This window comes from Tursiops truncatus, chromosome X (assembly GCF_011762595.2).
Source record: "Tursiops truncatus isolate mTurTru1 chromosome X, mTurTru1.mat.Y, whole genome shotgun sequence".
Lineage (NCBI taxonomy): Eukaryota > Metazoa > Chordata > Mammalia > Artiodactyla > Delphinidae > Tursiops > Tursiops truncatus.
Window position 1 is genome coordinate 43,918,143 of NC_047055.1, and position 16,682 is coordinate 43,934,824.

Sequence of the window (16,682 nt, forward strand, 5' to 3'; positions counted from 1 at the left end):
AAGCTATGGGAATGGATGAGATAGCCCAAGGAGAATGTGTATACTGAAAAGGGCTAAGGGCTAAGGATATTCCTATGGCCTGGTTCTTCACTTCATTTGTATCACATCTTCTGAGAAGCTCTCCTTGACTAACATATGTAAAATATCACCCCATCACTCTCTATTCATTTACCCTGCTTTTATTTGGTAACACATTACTATCCCATACTATGTTAGGTATATAACCCATTGGCTTTTTGGCTACTCTCAGATATTTACAATAGCTTAATCAACAGGCATTAAAAAGTTCAACCGTTCAAAATTAAAAATTCTATCTCACATTGAATATAAAGCTTCTCTTTCAGCCTTCAACTTCCAGTGCAGCTTGACTAGAGATCCCACAGATCTTCAATGAAAAAAAGTGACTTGGTCTGTTCTTTCACTCTCCTGGATCCACTTCCTCCCCCACTTGCTCTGCAGCTTCTGGCTCCTCCAGTGTTGAGGTAGGTAGGAAGAGAGAGTCTTAAAGGGACAGTGAGGCTTAACTGACTGGGGCTGGTGTAATCTGGCTACAATGCCCTTTGTAATGCCCCAATACTGCCTTTTCCTTTTTGTTGTTTTTAACATCTTTATGGGAGTATAATTGCTTTACAATGGTGTGTTAGTTTCTGCTTTATAACAAAGTGAATCAGTTATACATATACATATGTTCCCATATCTCTTCCCTCCTGCGTCTCCCTCCCTCCCACCCTCCCTATCCCACCCCTCTAGGCAGTCACAAACCACCTAGATGATCTCCCTGTGCTACGCAGCTGCTTCCCACTAGCTATCCACTTTACGCTTGGCAGTGTATATATGTCCAGGCCACTCTCTCACCTCGTCATAGCCTACCCCTCCCCGTCCCCATGTCCTCAAGTCCATGCTCTAGTAGGTCTGTGTCTTTATTCCCATCTTACCCCTAGGTTCTTCATGACCTTTTTTTTCCCCTTAGATTCCATATATGTGTGTTAGCATACGGTATTTGTTTTTCTCTTTCTGACTTACTTCGCTCTATATGACAGACTCTAGGTCCATCCACCTCACTACAAATAACTCAATTTCGTTTCTTTATATGGCTGAGAAATATTCCATTGTATATATGTGCCACATCTTCTTTATCCATTCATCTGTTGATGGACACTTAGGTTGCTTCCATGTCCTGGCTATTGTAAATAGAGCTGCAATGAACATTTTGGTACATGACTCTTTTTGAATTATGGTTTTCTCAGGGTATATGCCCAGTAGTGGGATTGCTGGGTCATATGGTAGTTCTATTTGTAGTTTTTTAAGGAACCTCCCTACTGTTCTCCATAGTGGCTGTATCAATTTACATTCCCACCAACAGTGCAAGAGTGTTCCCTTTTCTCCACACCCTCTCCAGCATTTATTGCTTCTAGATTTTTTGATGATGGCCATTCTGACTGGTGTGAGATGATATCTCATTATAGTTTTGATTTGCATTTCTCTAATGATTAATGATGTTGAGCATGCTTTCATGTGTTTGTTGGCAATCTGTATATCTTCTTTGGAGAAATGTCTATTTAGGTCTTCCACCCATTTTTGAATTGGGTTGTTTGTTTTTTTGTTATTGAGCTGCCTGAGCTGCTTGTAAATTTTGGAGATTAATCCTTTGTCAGTTGCTTCACTTGCAAATATTTTCTCCCATTCTGAGGGTTGTCTTTGGTCTTGTTTATGATTTCCTTCGCTGTGCAAAAGCTTTTAAGTTTCATTAGGTCCAATTTGTTTATTTTTGTTTTTATTTCCATTTCTCTAGGAGGTGGGTCAAAAAGGATCTTGCTGTGATTTATGTCATAGAGTGTTCTGCCTATGTTTTCCTCTAAGAGTTTTATAGTGTCTGGCCTTACACTTAGGTCTTTAATCCATTTTGAGTTTATTTTTGTGTATGGTGTTAGGGTGTGTTCTAATTTCATACTTTTACATGTAGCTGTCCAGTTTTCCCATCATCACTTACTGAAGAGGCTGTCTTTTCTCCACTGTATATTCTTGCCTCCTTTATCAAAGGTAAGGTGACCGTATGTGCTGGGTTTATCTCTGGGCTTTCTATCCTGTTCCATTGATCTATCTTTCTCTTTTTGTGCCAGTACCATACTGTCTTGATTACTGTAGCTTTGTAGTATAGTCTGAAGTCAGTGAGCCTGATTCCTCCAGCTCCGTTTTTCATTCTCAAGATGGCTTTGGCTATTCAGGGTCTTTTGTGTTTCCATACACATTGTGAAATGTTTTGTTCTAGTTATGTGAAAAATGCCAGTGGTAGTTTGATAGGGATTGCATTGAATCTGTAGATTGCTTTGGGTAGTAGAGTCATTTTCACAATGTTGATTCTTCCAATCCAAGAACATGGTATATCTCTCCATCTATTTGTATCATCTTTAATTTCTTTCATCAGTGTCTTATAATTTTCTGCATACAGGTCTTTTGTCTCCTTAGGTGGGTTTATTCCTAAATATTTTATTCTTTTTGTTGCAATGGTAAATGGGACTGTTTTCTTAATTTCACTTTCAGATTTTTCATCATTAGTGTATTACAATACCAGAGATTTCTGTACATTAATTTTGTATCCTGCTACTTTACCAAATTCATTGATTAGTTCTAGTAGTTTTCTGGTAGCATCTTTAGGATTCTCTATGTATAGTATCATGTCATCTGCGAACAGTGACAGCTTTACTTCTTCTTTTCTGATTTGGATTCCTTTTATTTCTTTTTCTTCTCTGATTGCTGTGGCTAGAACTTCCAAAACTATGTTGAATAAGAGTGGTGAGAGTGGGCAACCTTGTCTTATTCCTGATCTTAGTGGAAATGGTTTCAGTTTTTCACCATTGAGGGCAATGTTGGCTGTGGGTTTGACATGTATGGCCTTTATTATGTTGAGGAAAGTTCCCTCTATGCCTACTTTCTGCAGGGTTTTTATCATAAATCGGTGTTGAATTTCGTCGAAAGCTTTCTCTGCATCTAGTGAGATGATCATATGGTTTTTCTCCTTTAGTTTGTTAATATGGTGTATCACGTTGATTGATTTGCGTATGTTGAAGAATCCTTGCATTCTTGGAATAAACCCCACTTGATCATGGTGTATGAGCCTTTTAATGTGCTGTTGGATTCTGTTTGCTAGTATTTTGTTGAGGATTTTTGCATCTATGTTCATCAGTGATATTGGCCTGTAGTTTTCTTTCTTTGTGACGTCCTTGTCTGGTTTTTGTGTCAGGTGATGGTGGCCTCGTAGAATGAGTTTGGGAGTGTTCCTCCCTCTGCTATATTTTGGAAGAGTTTGAGAAGAGTAGGTGTTAGCTCTTCTCTAAACGTTTGATAGAATTCGCCTGTGAAGCCATCTGGTCCTGGGCTTTTGTTTGTTGGAAGATTTTTAATCACAGTTTCAATTTCAGTGATTGTGATTGGTCTGTTCATATTTTCTATTTATTCCTGGCTCAGTCTCGGCAGGTTGTGCATTTCTAAGAATTTGTCCATTTCTTCCAGGTTGTCTGTTTTATTGGCATAGATTTGCTTGTAGTAATCTCTCATGATCTTTTGTATTTCTGCAGTGTCAGTTGTTACTTCTCGTTTTTCATTTCTAATTCTATTGATTTGAGTCTTCTCCCTTTTTTTCTTGATGAGTCTGGCTAATGGTTTATCAATTTTGTTTATCTTCTCAAAGAACCAGCTTTTAGTTTTATTGATCTTTGCTATTGTTTCCTTCATTTCTTTTTCATTTATTTCTGATCTGATCTTTATGATTTCTTTCCTTCTGCTGACTTTGCGGTGTTTTGATTCTTCTTACTCTAACTGCTTTAGGTGCAAGGTTAGGTTGTTTATTTGAGACGTTTCCTGTTTCTTAAGGTAGGATTGTATTGCTATAAACTTCCCTCTTAGAATTGCTTTTGCTGCATCCCATAGGTTTTGGGTCATCGTGTCTCCATTGTCATTTGTTTCTAGGTGTTTTTTGATTTCCTCTTTGATTTCTTCAGTGATCACTTCGTTTTTAAGTAGTGCATTGTTTAGCCTCCATGTGTTTGTATTTTTTACAGATCTTTTCCTGTAATTGATATCTAGTCTCATAGCGTTGTGGTCAGAAAAGATACTGGATACGATTTCAATTTTCTTAAATATACCAAGGCTATATTTGTGACCCAAGATATGATCTATCCTGGAGAATGTTCCATGAGCACTTGAGAATACAGTGTATTCTGTTGTTTTTGGATGGAATGTCCTATAAATATCAGTTAAGTCCATCTTGTTTAATGTATCATTTAAAGCTTGTGTTTCCTTATTTATTTTCATTTTCGATGATAGGTCCATTGGTGAAAGTGGGGTGTTAAAGTCCCCTACTATGATTGTGTTACTGTCGATTTCCCCTTTTATGGCTGTTAGTACTTGCCTTATGTTTTGAGGTGCTCCTATGTTGGGTGCATAAATATTTACAACTGTTATATCTTCTTCTTGGATCGATCCCTTGATCATTATGTAGTGTCCTTCTTTGTGTCTTGGAATAGTCTTTACTTTAAAGTCTATTTTGTCTGATATGAGAATTGCTACTCCAGCTTTCCTCTGATTTCCATTTGCATGGAATATCTTTTTCCATCCCCTCACTTTCAGTCTGTATGTGTCTCTAGGTCTGAAGTGGGTCTCTTGTAGACAGCATATATACAGGTCTTGTTTTTGTATCCGTTCAGCCAGTCTGTGTGTTTTGGTGGGAGCATTTAATCCATTTACATAAGGTAATTATCGACGTGTATGTTCCTATTCCCATTTTCTTAATTGTTTTGGGTTTGTTATTGTCGATCTTTTCCTCCTCTTGTGTTTCTTGCCTAGAGAAGTTCCTTTAGCATTTGTTGTAAACCTGGTTTGGTGGTGCTGAACTCTCTCAGCTTTTGCTTGTCTGTAAAGGTTTTAATTTCTCCATCATATCTGAATGGGATCCTTGCTGGGTAGAGTAATCTTGGTTGTAGGTTTTTCTCCTTCATCACTTTAAATATGTCCTGCCAGTCCCTTCTGGCTTGTAGAGTTTCTGCTGAAAGATCAGCTGTTAACTTTATGGGGATTCCCTTGTGTGTTATTTGTTGTTTTTCCCTTGCCACTTTTAATATGTTTTCTTTGTATTTAATTTTTGATAGTTTGATTAATAGGTGTCTTGGCTTGTTTCTCCTTGGATTTATCCTGTATGGGACTCTCTGTGCTTCCTGGACTTGATTAACTATTTCCTTTCCCATATTAGGGAAGTTTTCAACTATAATCTCTTCAAATATTTTCTCAGTCCCTTTCTTTTTCTCTTCTTCTTCTGGGACCTCTATAATTCGAATGTTGGTGTGTTTAATGTTGTCCCAGAGGTCTCTGAGACTGTCCTCAGTTCTTTTCATTCCTTTTTCTTTATTCTGCTCTACAGTAGTTATTTCCACTATTTTATCTTCCACGTCACTTATCCATTCTTCTGCCTCAGTTATTCTGCTATTGATCCCTTCTAGAGTATTTTTTATTTCATTTATTGTGTTGTTCATCGTTGCTTGTCTGCTCTTTAGTTCTTCTAGGTCCTTGTTAAATGTTTCTTGCATTTTCTGTATTCTATTTCCAAGATTTTGGATATCTTTACTATCATTATTCTGAATTCTTTTTCAGGTAGACTGCCTGTTTCCTCTTCATTTGTTAGGTCTGGTGGGTTTTTACCTTGCTCCTTCATCTGCTCTGTGTTTTTCTCTCTTTTCATTTTGCTTATCTTACTGTGTTTGGGGTCTCCTTTTCGCTGGCTGCAGGTTCGTAGTTCCCGTTGTTTTTGTTGTCTGTCCCCAGTGTCTAAGGTTGGTTCAGTGGGTTGTGTAGGTTTCCTGGTGGAGGGTACTAGTGCCTATGTTCTGGTGGATGAGGCTGGATCTTGTCTTTCTGGTGGGCAGTTCCACGTCTAGTGGTGTGTTTTGGGGTGTCTGTGGCCTTATTATGATTTTAGGTAGCCTCTCTGCTAATGGGTGGGGTTGTGTTCCTGTCTTGCTAGTTGTTTGGCATAGGGTGTGCAGCACTCTAGCTTGCTGGTTGTTGAGTGAAGCTGGGTGTTGGTGTTGAGATCGAGATCTCTGGCAGATTTTCGCCGTTTCACAATACGTGGAGCTGGGAGGTGTCTTGTGGACCAGTGTCCTGTAGTTGGCTCTCCCACCTCAGAGGCACAGCCCTGACGCCTTGCTGGAGTTCCAAGAGCCTTTTGGGAGGTCCGAGGTCTTCTGCCAGCGATCAGTCAGTGTTCTATAGGAGCAGTTCCACGTGTAGATGTATTTCTAATGTATCTGTGGGGAGGAAGGTGATCTTACTCTTCTGCCATCTTCTCCCTCCCCCCTGCCTTTTCTTGTAATGTGCTTTTGTGGTTTCTTCAGAGACTCCTTCACTTCCCATTCCCTCAGTGGACCTCCTCCCTGCACCATTCCTGATGGGAACAATGTACTCTCTGACTGTCTTCCCCCCGTGGCTCTCGCCCGTACAACTTTATTCTCATAGGATCCTTATTCTTCTGCTGGAGTTGCCAGATACATTCTGAGGAAACTACCTGGCCCATAGACAACATGGTCCCTAGGAAGTCTAGACCTTTTTCTTTGTCCTGCTGCTGTGAACAACTTTAATCAGCCTTCTGCCTTCAGATTTCTTCAAGTAAAAGTCAAGGACAAGTTTCTATCTTATTCAGACACCACAGGACACATGTGAAGTTCTCCCATGAACTCTTCCTGCTTCAGTGTCTACACAGGCAGGCCTAAAAATTTCTGTGGTGCAGCAAGCCTTCTGCCTGGGATTAAGATACCAGTCTCCCCTCTTGAAAGGTTTAACAGAGACCTTTTTGCTTGGCTTGAGCAGGGGAACGATAGTGCCTTCTACTCCCATGAATTCTCTGCAAAAAATTCTCTTTCTCTTCCTCCAATTAATTTCTAGAATTCTCCTGTATGGAATGGAGGTGACTGGTGAATAATGATAATTAAAATACCAGTTTAGCTACCTCTTAGTAAGTCTTATTTGATGTGTTTATTTATTACTGAGAAGCAATATAAAGTACTAGTTAAGAACATGGATGCTGGAGCCATACTGTCTGGCTTCAAATCCCGACTTAACCATTTGACCTCTCTGTGCCTCAGTTTCTTTATTTGTAAAATTGGAGTAGTAATGATATCTACATCATAGGATTTTTGTGAGGACTAAATGTGTGTGTGTGTCTTAGATTAATATCTTAGAACAGTAATTAGAATAATAGTAAGTGCTATGTGTGTTTGCTACTGTGCTACTGTTTATTTTTCTTTAACTTAGAATGTTAAGCTCCATGTGTGCAAGATCTTTTTTGTTTGTTTAGCGCTGCATTTCCAGCTCCTAAAAACAGTACATTTAACAGGCACTAGTAAATGTTAGTGCCCTCAGACTTCTCCTGAATAAATTAATGTGATGATTAAGTCTTAAATGTTAAGGTGTAGGCAGAGAAAGTGGGGTCTGAGAAGAGTAAGAAAGACAGTGAGAGATAGGAGAACCAGGAAGCTATGATATTCCAGAAACCATAGGAGACTTTAATAAGGAAGGAGCGGGCAATAGCATCAAACATTGCTAGAGTGGCAAAGGAAAATAGAACACATATGGTCATTACATTTTGTAAAAAGGCGCCCCTATCTTTTGCTTTCATATCCTGGTAAGTAATGGTTTTCCTTCCTTCAGAGATGCTTTTATTAGAATAAATGACCACTCAGAACAGGTCTTAAAAGTTATCAACCTCCCAAGAACAAACCAGTTCTGCACTTATTTATTTTGGCCATGACCACAAACGACCCATCCTCAATACAATTCAGTACATTTTCCCCTGACCTGGACTCTCCTCTTGAATCAAACAGCAAAACCAGCTGTTAACATCTGCATACAACTCCATGCCACTTCTTCTAACAATGTTCTTCTCCCTTCTCCGTTCCCCCAACCCACTCTCTCTTTTCAAGAGTATTAAGTAGTGAATATAAAGAACATTTACAATTCAATAATAAAAGACAACCCAATTTAGAAATGGACAAAGGGTTTGAATAGGCATTTCTTCAAAGAAGATATACTAATGGCTAGTAAGTACATGAAAAGGTGGTCAACATCATTAGTTATTAGGGAAGTGCAAATCAAAACTACAGTGAGATATCATTTCACATCCACTGGGACGTCTAATCAAAAAACCAATAATAATCACTGTTACAAAGGATGTGGATAAATTGGAACCCTCATACATTGCTGGTGGGGATGTAAAATGGTACAGCCACTTTGAAAAGAAATCTGGCTATTCCTTGAAAGGTTAAACATAGTTACTATGACCCAGTAACTCCACTCCTAGGTATGTACATAAGAGGTTTGAAAACATATGTTCAAAAAAACCTCATACATGAATGTTTATATCAGCATTATTCATAATAGCCAAAATGTTGAAATAACCCAAATATCCATCAACTGATGAATGGATAAGCAAAACCTGGCTTATCCATACAGTGGAATATTATTCAGCCATAAAAAGAATGAAAAATAATTTGAGTGACGTCACCAAAAATGATAGAGAACTCCAGGCCTCCTTGAATGGCTGTGACCAGCTACTGAATAAAGTCCAAATTCCTTAACATGACTTACAAGACCTCTGAAGTTCTAATCGCTACCCATCTGTTATGGGTTGAATTATATCCCTCCCAACATTCATATGTTGAAGTCCTAAGCCCCAGTACCTTAGAATGTGTTCTAATTTAGAAACTGGGTCATTGCAGATGTAATTAGTTAAGATGAGGTCATTAGGGTAGGCCCTAATGCAATATGACTACTGTCTTTATGAAAAGGGAAATTTTGGACACAGGGACACATAAACCAAGAGAATGTCATGTGAAGATGAAGGCAGGGATCAGGGTGATGCTTCTATAAGCCAAGAAACCCTTAAGATTGCCGACAGACCACCAGAGGCTGGGAAAGTGGAACTGCTTTTTTTTTTTTTCTCACGGTTCTCAGAAAGAAGTAGTCCTGCAGACACCTGATCTCAGATTTCTAGCCTCTAGAACTGAGGCAATAAGTTTCTGTTGTTTAAGCCACTCACTTTGTGGTACTTTGTTATGGCAGCCCTAGAAAACTAATACGCCATCTTTCTAGCCTCATCTATGATCACTTCTCCCTTACATTTTCTGCTCCAGCCAACACCAATTTTCCTGTACTTCCTTTGCATAGACCTAGTGTTTCTCGCCTTTTTGTTTTTGCCTATGCTGTTCTTTTGCCTGAAATTCCCTTTTTGGTCTAGCTAATTCCTACTCATTTTTTTTAAGTTTCAGAGAAGGTATTACTTTTTGCAGGGACCCTTCACTGACCACTCCCTACCAGTCTGGTGTAAGTGGCCTTCCTAGGTGCTCCCACATATCCTGTGCATCTCCCCAGCTTTGTACTTTCCACATTGTATTATAATTTTATGTTTATGGTTTGTCTGCTTCCCTTCACCCTATGCAATAAACTGAACTCCTTGAGGAAAGGGTCACCAAAATCTCCATGCCTAGCACAGTATACTTTGCATGTAGTAGATGCTCAATATATATCTTTGAATAAAGGGACTTTTTCTCAATGTTTATTCATCTTTCTTTCCATAGCACCTGCTAATGTGCTTCTCATGTAATGGGTACTCAGTACATCTTGACCTGTGGTCCTCAACTGAGGACGTTTTGCAATATATGGAGACGTTTTTGGTTATCACTACTGGTATCTAGTGGGTAGAGGCCAGAGATGCTACTAAATATCCTACAATGCACAGGACACCTCCCAGCAACAAAGCATTAGCTGGTCCAAAGCTCGATAGTGTGGAGGTGGAGAAACCCTGATCTTGCATGAATAAGAGACTGAGTCTACTTTTTACAACCTATACTCACTAGTGCACTAAATTTGCTTTGTCAGGAAGCCTGCTTTTTCTTTGTTGTTGTTGTTTTTTACAAAAGTAAATTATTATCCAACCAGAAATAGAGGGAGTGTGCTAGAATCCTAAGAATTAAGACTTTGGCAATTTGAAAGTACCTGATCAATAGGAGAACACATGTATAAGATAGAATACTTTTATGCCTGGAATGCTCTCTAGCAGTGAAAATGAATGAATTAAAGCTACAGGGGTAAATCTCCTAAGCATACTGTTGAGTAAGGACAGCAAATTGCAGAAGGTACATACAGAGTGATACTACTTATGTACAGTACTACATATTGTTTAGGGATAGACAAATATGCAAAAAATGTATAAAGATATACATGGAAACGATCAAGATGAAATCTGGGACAGTGAAAACCTTGGGATCGAGGTGTATACAGAGGGCTTTTATTGTATTGATAATGCCTTATTTCTTAAGCTGGGTAGTTGGCATATGCTTGTTATATTATTTTTATACATTGAAATATTTAATATTTTTGGATATAAATTTTTATTTATCAATTCATTTCTTTATTATAATTAAAATAAATTATAATTACATAAAATAAAATTAACCTTTTTTTGGTATAAAGTTCTATGAGATTTAGACATGGATACATTCTGATAATCACAACCAAAGACAGGATACAGAAAATCCCGATGTCACCCAAAATTTCTTCGTGCTGCCCTTTGTTTAATTTGCATTTCCCTAGTTACTAATGGCGTTGAGCTTCTTTTCCTGTCCTCATTTGCCATCATATATCTTTTTTGGTTAGGAGTCTGTTCAAATATTATATCTAATTTTTTAAAAAAAATTGATTGTTTCATTATTGTTGCTTTTAATTTTTAAAAATTTTCAAGGTATGAGTTCTCTAATTTGTGGTTGGAAGATATGCTTTCTCATATGCTTTCTCTGTGACTTGTCTGTTACAGAGCAAAAGTTTTTAATGAAATGCAATTTATCAATCTTTTCATTTATAGATTGTGTTTTGTATACCATACCAAGAACACTTTGTCTGACTCAAGGTCATAAAGATTTTCTGCCATGGCTTTCTTCTCTAAAAAAATTATACATTTACATTTTACATTTATAGTTTACATTTACATTATGATTAATTTTGAGTTTAAGCTCTGTATACAGTGTGAGGTATAAGTACAGGTTCATTTTTTTTATATGAAAAAAAATGTTTTCTTGTTCCAGCATCATTTTTAAAAGACTTTCTCCATTGAATTGTCTTTACTATCTGATAGAATGTCTTCCCTCATCCTTAAATGTATCATCTATTCTTTACTGTTAATTATTCCAAATGTTATTTGGAATTACTCAGTTCTCATCTTAATCCTAGAAAATTTAGAGTTGTGACTGGAATTACATAAAAGTACATAGATTAACTGAGAGAATTTATATTCTTATGATAGAAATTTTTATTTATTTTTTTTAATTAAATTTTTAAAAATTAATTTATTTTTTTCTTTTTTTGGCCGCACTGCAAGGCATGCAGGATCTTGGTTCCCAGACCAGGGATTGAACCCGTGCCCCCTGCAGTGGACACTCAGAGTCCTAACCACTGGACTGCCAGGGATTTCCCTTCCTGTGATAGAAATTTTTATATAGGTTAGTCTTACGTCACTCAAAATGTGATAGTTGAAATATTTAATACTTTTAAAAGAGAGTAATTGCTCAATACTGAGGCATCCTGTTACCCAAGGCTGAGGAAAATCTCTGTCTTATTAGTTAGCACCAGCCAGAACTTCCTCAACATGGTAAAATGAAACAACTCATTGAATCCGTCATTCACTATGGGACAGGAGCTTACATACTCTACATAGGATAATCATAAATTCCTGTTGACATTGTTGCAGTGGGTTAGTGTCTGAGTTTGCTTGCATTGGACCCCTCACAATATTTGGCATAAGAACTAGAGCACAGTATCCTCCTGGCAAACAAGGAGGATCAAACAGAAATTGACAGCAGTTTGCAAAGCACAGAATCTGTATAAACAGGCCGCTGACTAACTTTGTTTTGGTTCATTGTTTATGTTTGTCTCTGTATTTGTAGCTGGTTCAGTGAGACTGTCTTACAGTAAAGGAGTCAGATCCTCACATTCTTCTTAACGAGGTGGACCTTGGAGAGTTAGAAATTGCACATGTAGAAAGAAGTAAAAACATAAAATAATATTTGGAAGTTTTGCTGAGGAATAAGGGGATTGGACTAAATATTTTCTGAAGTCCCTTCTGGCTGAGGGTGTTTCCAGCTCCACCAAGGACAACCTGCAAAGAAGGAGCAGAGAAGTGCTTGGTCTGAGTTCCCACAGGCCAGGTTAGGGAGGTGAACACATTCAAAGCCCAGAGCTGAGCAGAGGGGCCCTGAGGGCTGAGCTGGCAAAGCTAGACCAAACAAAAGGATTTCCTTTTTGAAGTGGCTTCTTCACACTTCAGGCTGTGGGCGGGGTACTGAAGGGCTAAAGTATGGAAGAAAACTGTGGGGAGAAGCCGGGAGGCTGAATTTTACTGTTTTATTTGTTAGAATTAAAATGATTTTTTTCTTTCCCCTTTAAGATTTTTCCAAAAAATCTATATTATCAAAGCCATACTTGCTTATTATAAGAAAGTTGAAAAATACAAAAAAGTAGGAGGAAAATAAAAACTTCATTTAGTTTCACCACCTAGAGATAGTCACTGTTAATATTTTCCATATTTCTTTTTAGCATTTTTTCCATGCATATCTACTCATATTCACTAATTGTTGTGATCATATTTTATATTAATGTATATTACTTTCAATTAATACTAGAGCATAAGCATTTTCCTGTCATTATGATCTATGTGTAAATATCATTTTATTGTCTAGATAATATTCTATGACTATACTATAATTTATTTAACCATTGAACCATTAGGGTTTTTTTCCCTAGTATTTTATTATTCTAAGTAATACTGTGATTAACATAATTGTACAAAAAGTGTGTGTACTTTTCTGTTTCCTTAGGAAACATTCATTCATTCATTATACAAATACTAGTGAGGACTTACTATATGCCAGGCACTATGCTAGGTGCAAAATTTTTGCCTTGGGTGGCATGTTGTCACCTACTGAGATAAGAAACAATGGAGGAGGAGCAAATTTAAGAGAAAATGTTTGACTGGATGTGTTGAGTTTGAGACGTCCAAGTGGAGTTGCCAAGAAAGCAGAGCTCAGTGAAGAGGTCTGGATAGAACTACAAAATTACAGTTGTGGCCATATAGATGGTGTAATTCATGCCAAGTGAGTGAAAGATCATTTAGGGAAAGAGTATATGTAGCCTAGTCCTGAGAATGTCTGGCTTTCAGAGGTCAGATAGCAGAAGTGGAATATGCAAAGGAGACTGAGGAGAGGGCAAAGGGATAGGAGGGAAAGCAAAAGAGTATGGCATCATAGATGCCACAGGAAGACTTTCAAGGAGGAGGAAATGGTTAACAGCGTTAAATGTAGGGGAGAGGTCAAGGAAGATAAAAAGGGAAAAATGCCCTATTTATTTATTTAATATAGCTTTTTTGACATGGAGGTCATTGGTTGGGTATCTTGTTGAGCACAGTTTCAGTGGAGTGTTGGGGGAAGGAAGCCAAATTGCTGAGTAAGAAGTAAGGGAATAGAAATTGCCCATAAAGAGGAGCTGGAGAGGTACCTAGTGTGTAGGGAGGATTTTTTTTTTTAAGATGGCAGAGACTTGAGCATGTTTAATTGCTTATGACAGATGAGAGGGACTTGAGCATGGTTAATGGCTGATGAGAAGAATGGAGAAAGAGAGAGAGGGAGGGAGGGAGAGGGGGGAGAGGAATCTGTAATTACTGGGTAAATATAAACATTTTAAAGTCTATTGATATATATTGCTCACATGCTTTCTAAAAGGGTTTTAAACCAACATACACTCCTACTAGCAATTATGAAAGAGCTTGTTTGAACACTTTGTCTTCATTAAGTGTTATAAAAACAAACAAACAAAACCTTTGCCAAAGAGTTGCATTATGGTTCTAATTTGCTCTTCTTTGATTACTAGTGAGTTTAACCAGTTGTGTCCATGTGTGAATTTAGTCTATGTCCTTTCCCCAAAACGTTTCTATTTTAGACAGACAGTTTTATTTGCTATAAAAAGTGGAAAGTCAAAGGAGCAGAATAGTATCATTATCTTCCCAAGTTATACGGTCTCGAGGCTTCATCTTCTTAGAAGTACACAACAATTTGACAACTTTTGGCTCAGGCTGAGCGGAAGAGAATGATGATGTATCGTCTGAGAGAGTGACCACCATGGAACCCAGGTCTAGTCTTAGACTGCTATCGACAGGCTTCAAGCACCCTTTGCTAACCGGGGCCGGCATCCCTCCAGTGCCTTAAGGCTTTAGCTCTCGGAGCTCCCCTTCGCTAGGCGCGGCCCCCTACCAAGGAGCCCGGAGCGCTGTGCGGCCCCTTTAAGAGTCCAGCTCCTCCCCCGCTCCAGGGAAAGTTGCAGCTTTTTCCGCCTCCCGGGAGGGTAAGAAGGGCCAGCCGCCAGAGTGGGGTTGCGGTCTTCCCGGACTCGGAGACCCTCCCCTGAATCCGGTACTGGGACGTCTCGCCTTCTCGCGGCACCTGTTGCAGGTGACAGGTAGGTCCGTGGTCCGCGACCGCCCCTCCGCCCTCTGTCCGGGACGCCTCCTGGGCCCCCAGTACCTTTTCGCTGCCTAAGCGCCCCCACCCCCATCTCGGGGACCTGCGCGCTTCCCTACCCCCTTCCGCTCTCCTAGTCTCTCCTTGTCCCTAGCTGATCCCCTGTTCCCTCTCTCCGTCCGCCTGTGCGGACCGCACCCCCCACTCTTTGACTCCCGTCTGTTGGGGCGGTCCCTCCCCACCATTCTGCTTTCTCCCTGCCGCCCCTGACCATTTCCCCGGCCCATCCGTCGCCGCCACGGGCTGTGCTCCTCGGGGCTCTGCTTCCTTCAGAGTGGCCGACTTTTCCCGCTCTCCGGAGCCCGGGGCCCCTCCCGGGAGCTGGCCCTGGGGGCGGGGGTGGGGCCGAGCTCCTAGCGGGAACTGCACCCTCCGGGGCGTCGAGTCACCTTTTCGGGGGTGTCTCTAGAAGCGCCCGGCGGTCGCGCGGGGTCTGGGCCCCGCACTCTTTCCGGACCTCTGACCTCGCGGCGTCCGCTTCCCTGCCCACGGTGGATCCGCCGCAGCTTAAAAGACTGGAGGCCGATTGGCCCCGAGCCCTGCCTCAGTGGGCACCTTCTGCGCTTGGGCTGGGGACCCAGCTGTGTGCTCTGGAGCTGAGCCGCTTTATCTTGCCATCCTTCCAGCAGGCAGCGGGGGTACGCTTCTGGAGGAGGGTCCCACAGCCCTCAGAAGGGACACAGAACGCTTCCGTCTTCTGTGATGGTTTGTAAAGGGGCAGAAAAGATGTTCCTCCAGCCCTTAACGTTGAATAAAATGGTTGGGTTTTTTGGTGGTGAAATCATTTGGTGAGAATTTTGGTGACTCAAACAGGTGATGTTTCTCATCAACCAAAGTTTTCTTCCCCCAGTAGCCTGCCAGCTTCTTCAGGACCAGAGGACCTAGCATTCCAGAATACTGCTTTAGGCAGGGTTGATCCTAGGCCTTGTACATTTGTGCCAGAAATTAGTCTTCAGTACATCTTGTACCTTCTATTTTTAACTGGCTTCTTTTCTGCTTTCAGCTCCCCATCCCCACCCCTCATAAATCCATTAATATTAAGGTGTTAATGACCTTATGTGTTTACCCGCTGGTCTGTGGAGAGAACAATGTTTAATGCAAAGAGTTGAGGCCCTAGTGAAGTTTTCTGCTGTAGTTGTAGCTGTTGGTGTTTTTTTTTTTTTAAAGCACCTGCTGGAAGTCCTAGTAGAAAAAGACCACCAACTTGGCTTGTGAGACTTTTCCTAGCAGGGGATGAACATTTCTGGTAGCACAATTTCAGGTGCCTCTCACTAGGCTAGAGCAGTGAAATGAAGTTTGGAGGCCTGTTCAGGGACAATTGGTCTGTGAGTGTATGTGGCATTCTGATTTTTTTAAAAAAACATTGTTTATTATTATTTTTAATTAATTTTTATTGGAGTATAGTTACTTTACAATGTTGTGTTAGCTTCTGCTGCACAGCAACATGAATCAGCCGTACATATACATATATCCCCTCCCTTTTGGATTTCCCTCCCATTTAGGACCCCACAGTGCATTAAGTAGAGTTCCCTGTGCTATATAGTAGGTTCCCATCAGTTGTCTATTTTATACATGGTATCAATAGTGTATATATGTCAATCCCGATGTCCCAATTCCTCCCTGTGGCATTCTGGTTGATACTCTCTGAGCTTTTCCCCTTAAAGGCTGCTACTAATCATGGTTGTTAGAATTCATTGAGCCAGGGACTATGATAAATTCTTTACATAATCATCTCACATAATCCTAATGATAAGTGTATGTGCTAGGCACTACAATTATAAGCATGCTATGATGAAAGGGAGACTCTGAGAGTTTAAGTGCTTTGTCTCAAATCACCCAACTAATGAGGGGCAGAGCTGGGCCATCTGACTGCCGAACTGTGTTCTTATCCCCTATCACACCACCTCTGCTGTCTTGGATGTTAGGAACACTAAATAGCTCACAGGTGAGGACTAAGTGATTAAAAATTTCCCTTCCAAGCTGAAGCCTAAATTTTGGTCCTTGACTCCACCTCAGAGGCACTGCAGAGACTTTGGACCACTTACCTCACTGATGTCTTACCCACTTCACTTC

General features: G+C 40.0%; 1 protein-coding gene across 19 annotated transcripts in view; it reads left to right on the forward strand.

The window, feature by feature from the left end:
- The window catches only part of SYTL4 (synaptotagmin like 4), a 203,744-nt gene that overhangs the window by 77,508 nt on the left and 109,554 nt on the right, over positions 1 to 16,682 (forward strand). Inside the window, exon 1 of one of the 19 annotated variants that reach the window (XM_033849139.2) lies at positions 14,399 to 14,547. The exons of 17 other annotated variants lie outside the window; for them this stretch is intronic. The gene's annotated coding sequence lies outside the window, so the exon portion shown is untranslated. Of the gene's footprint in view, positions 1 to 14,398; positions 14,548 to 16,682 lie in introns of those variants that run through there. One more of the 19 variants, XM_033849141.2, reaches the window with a different exon arrangement.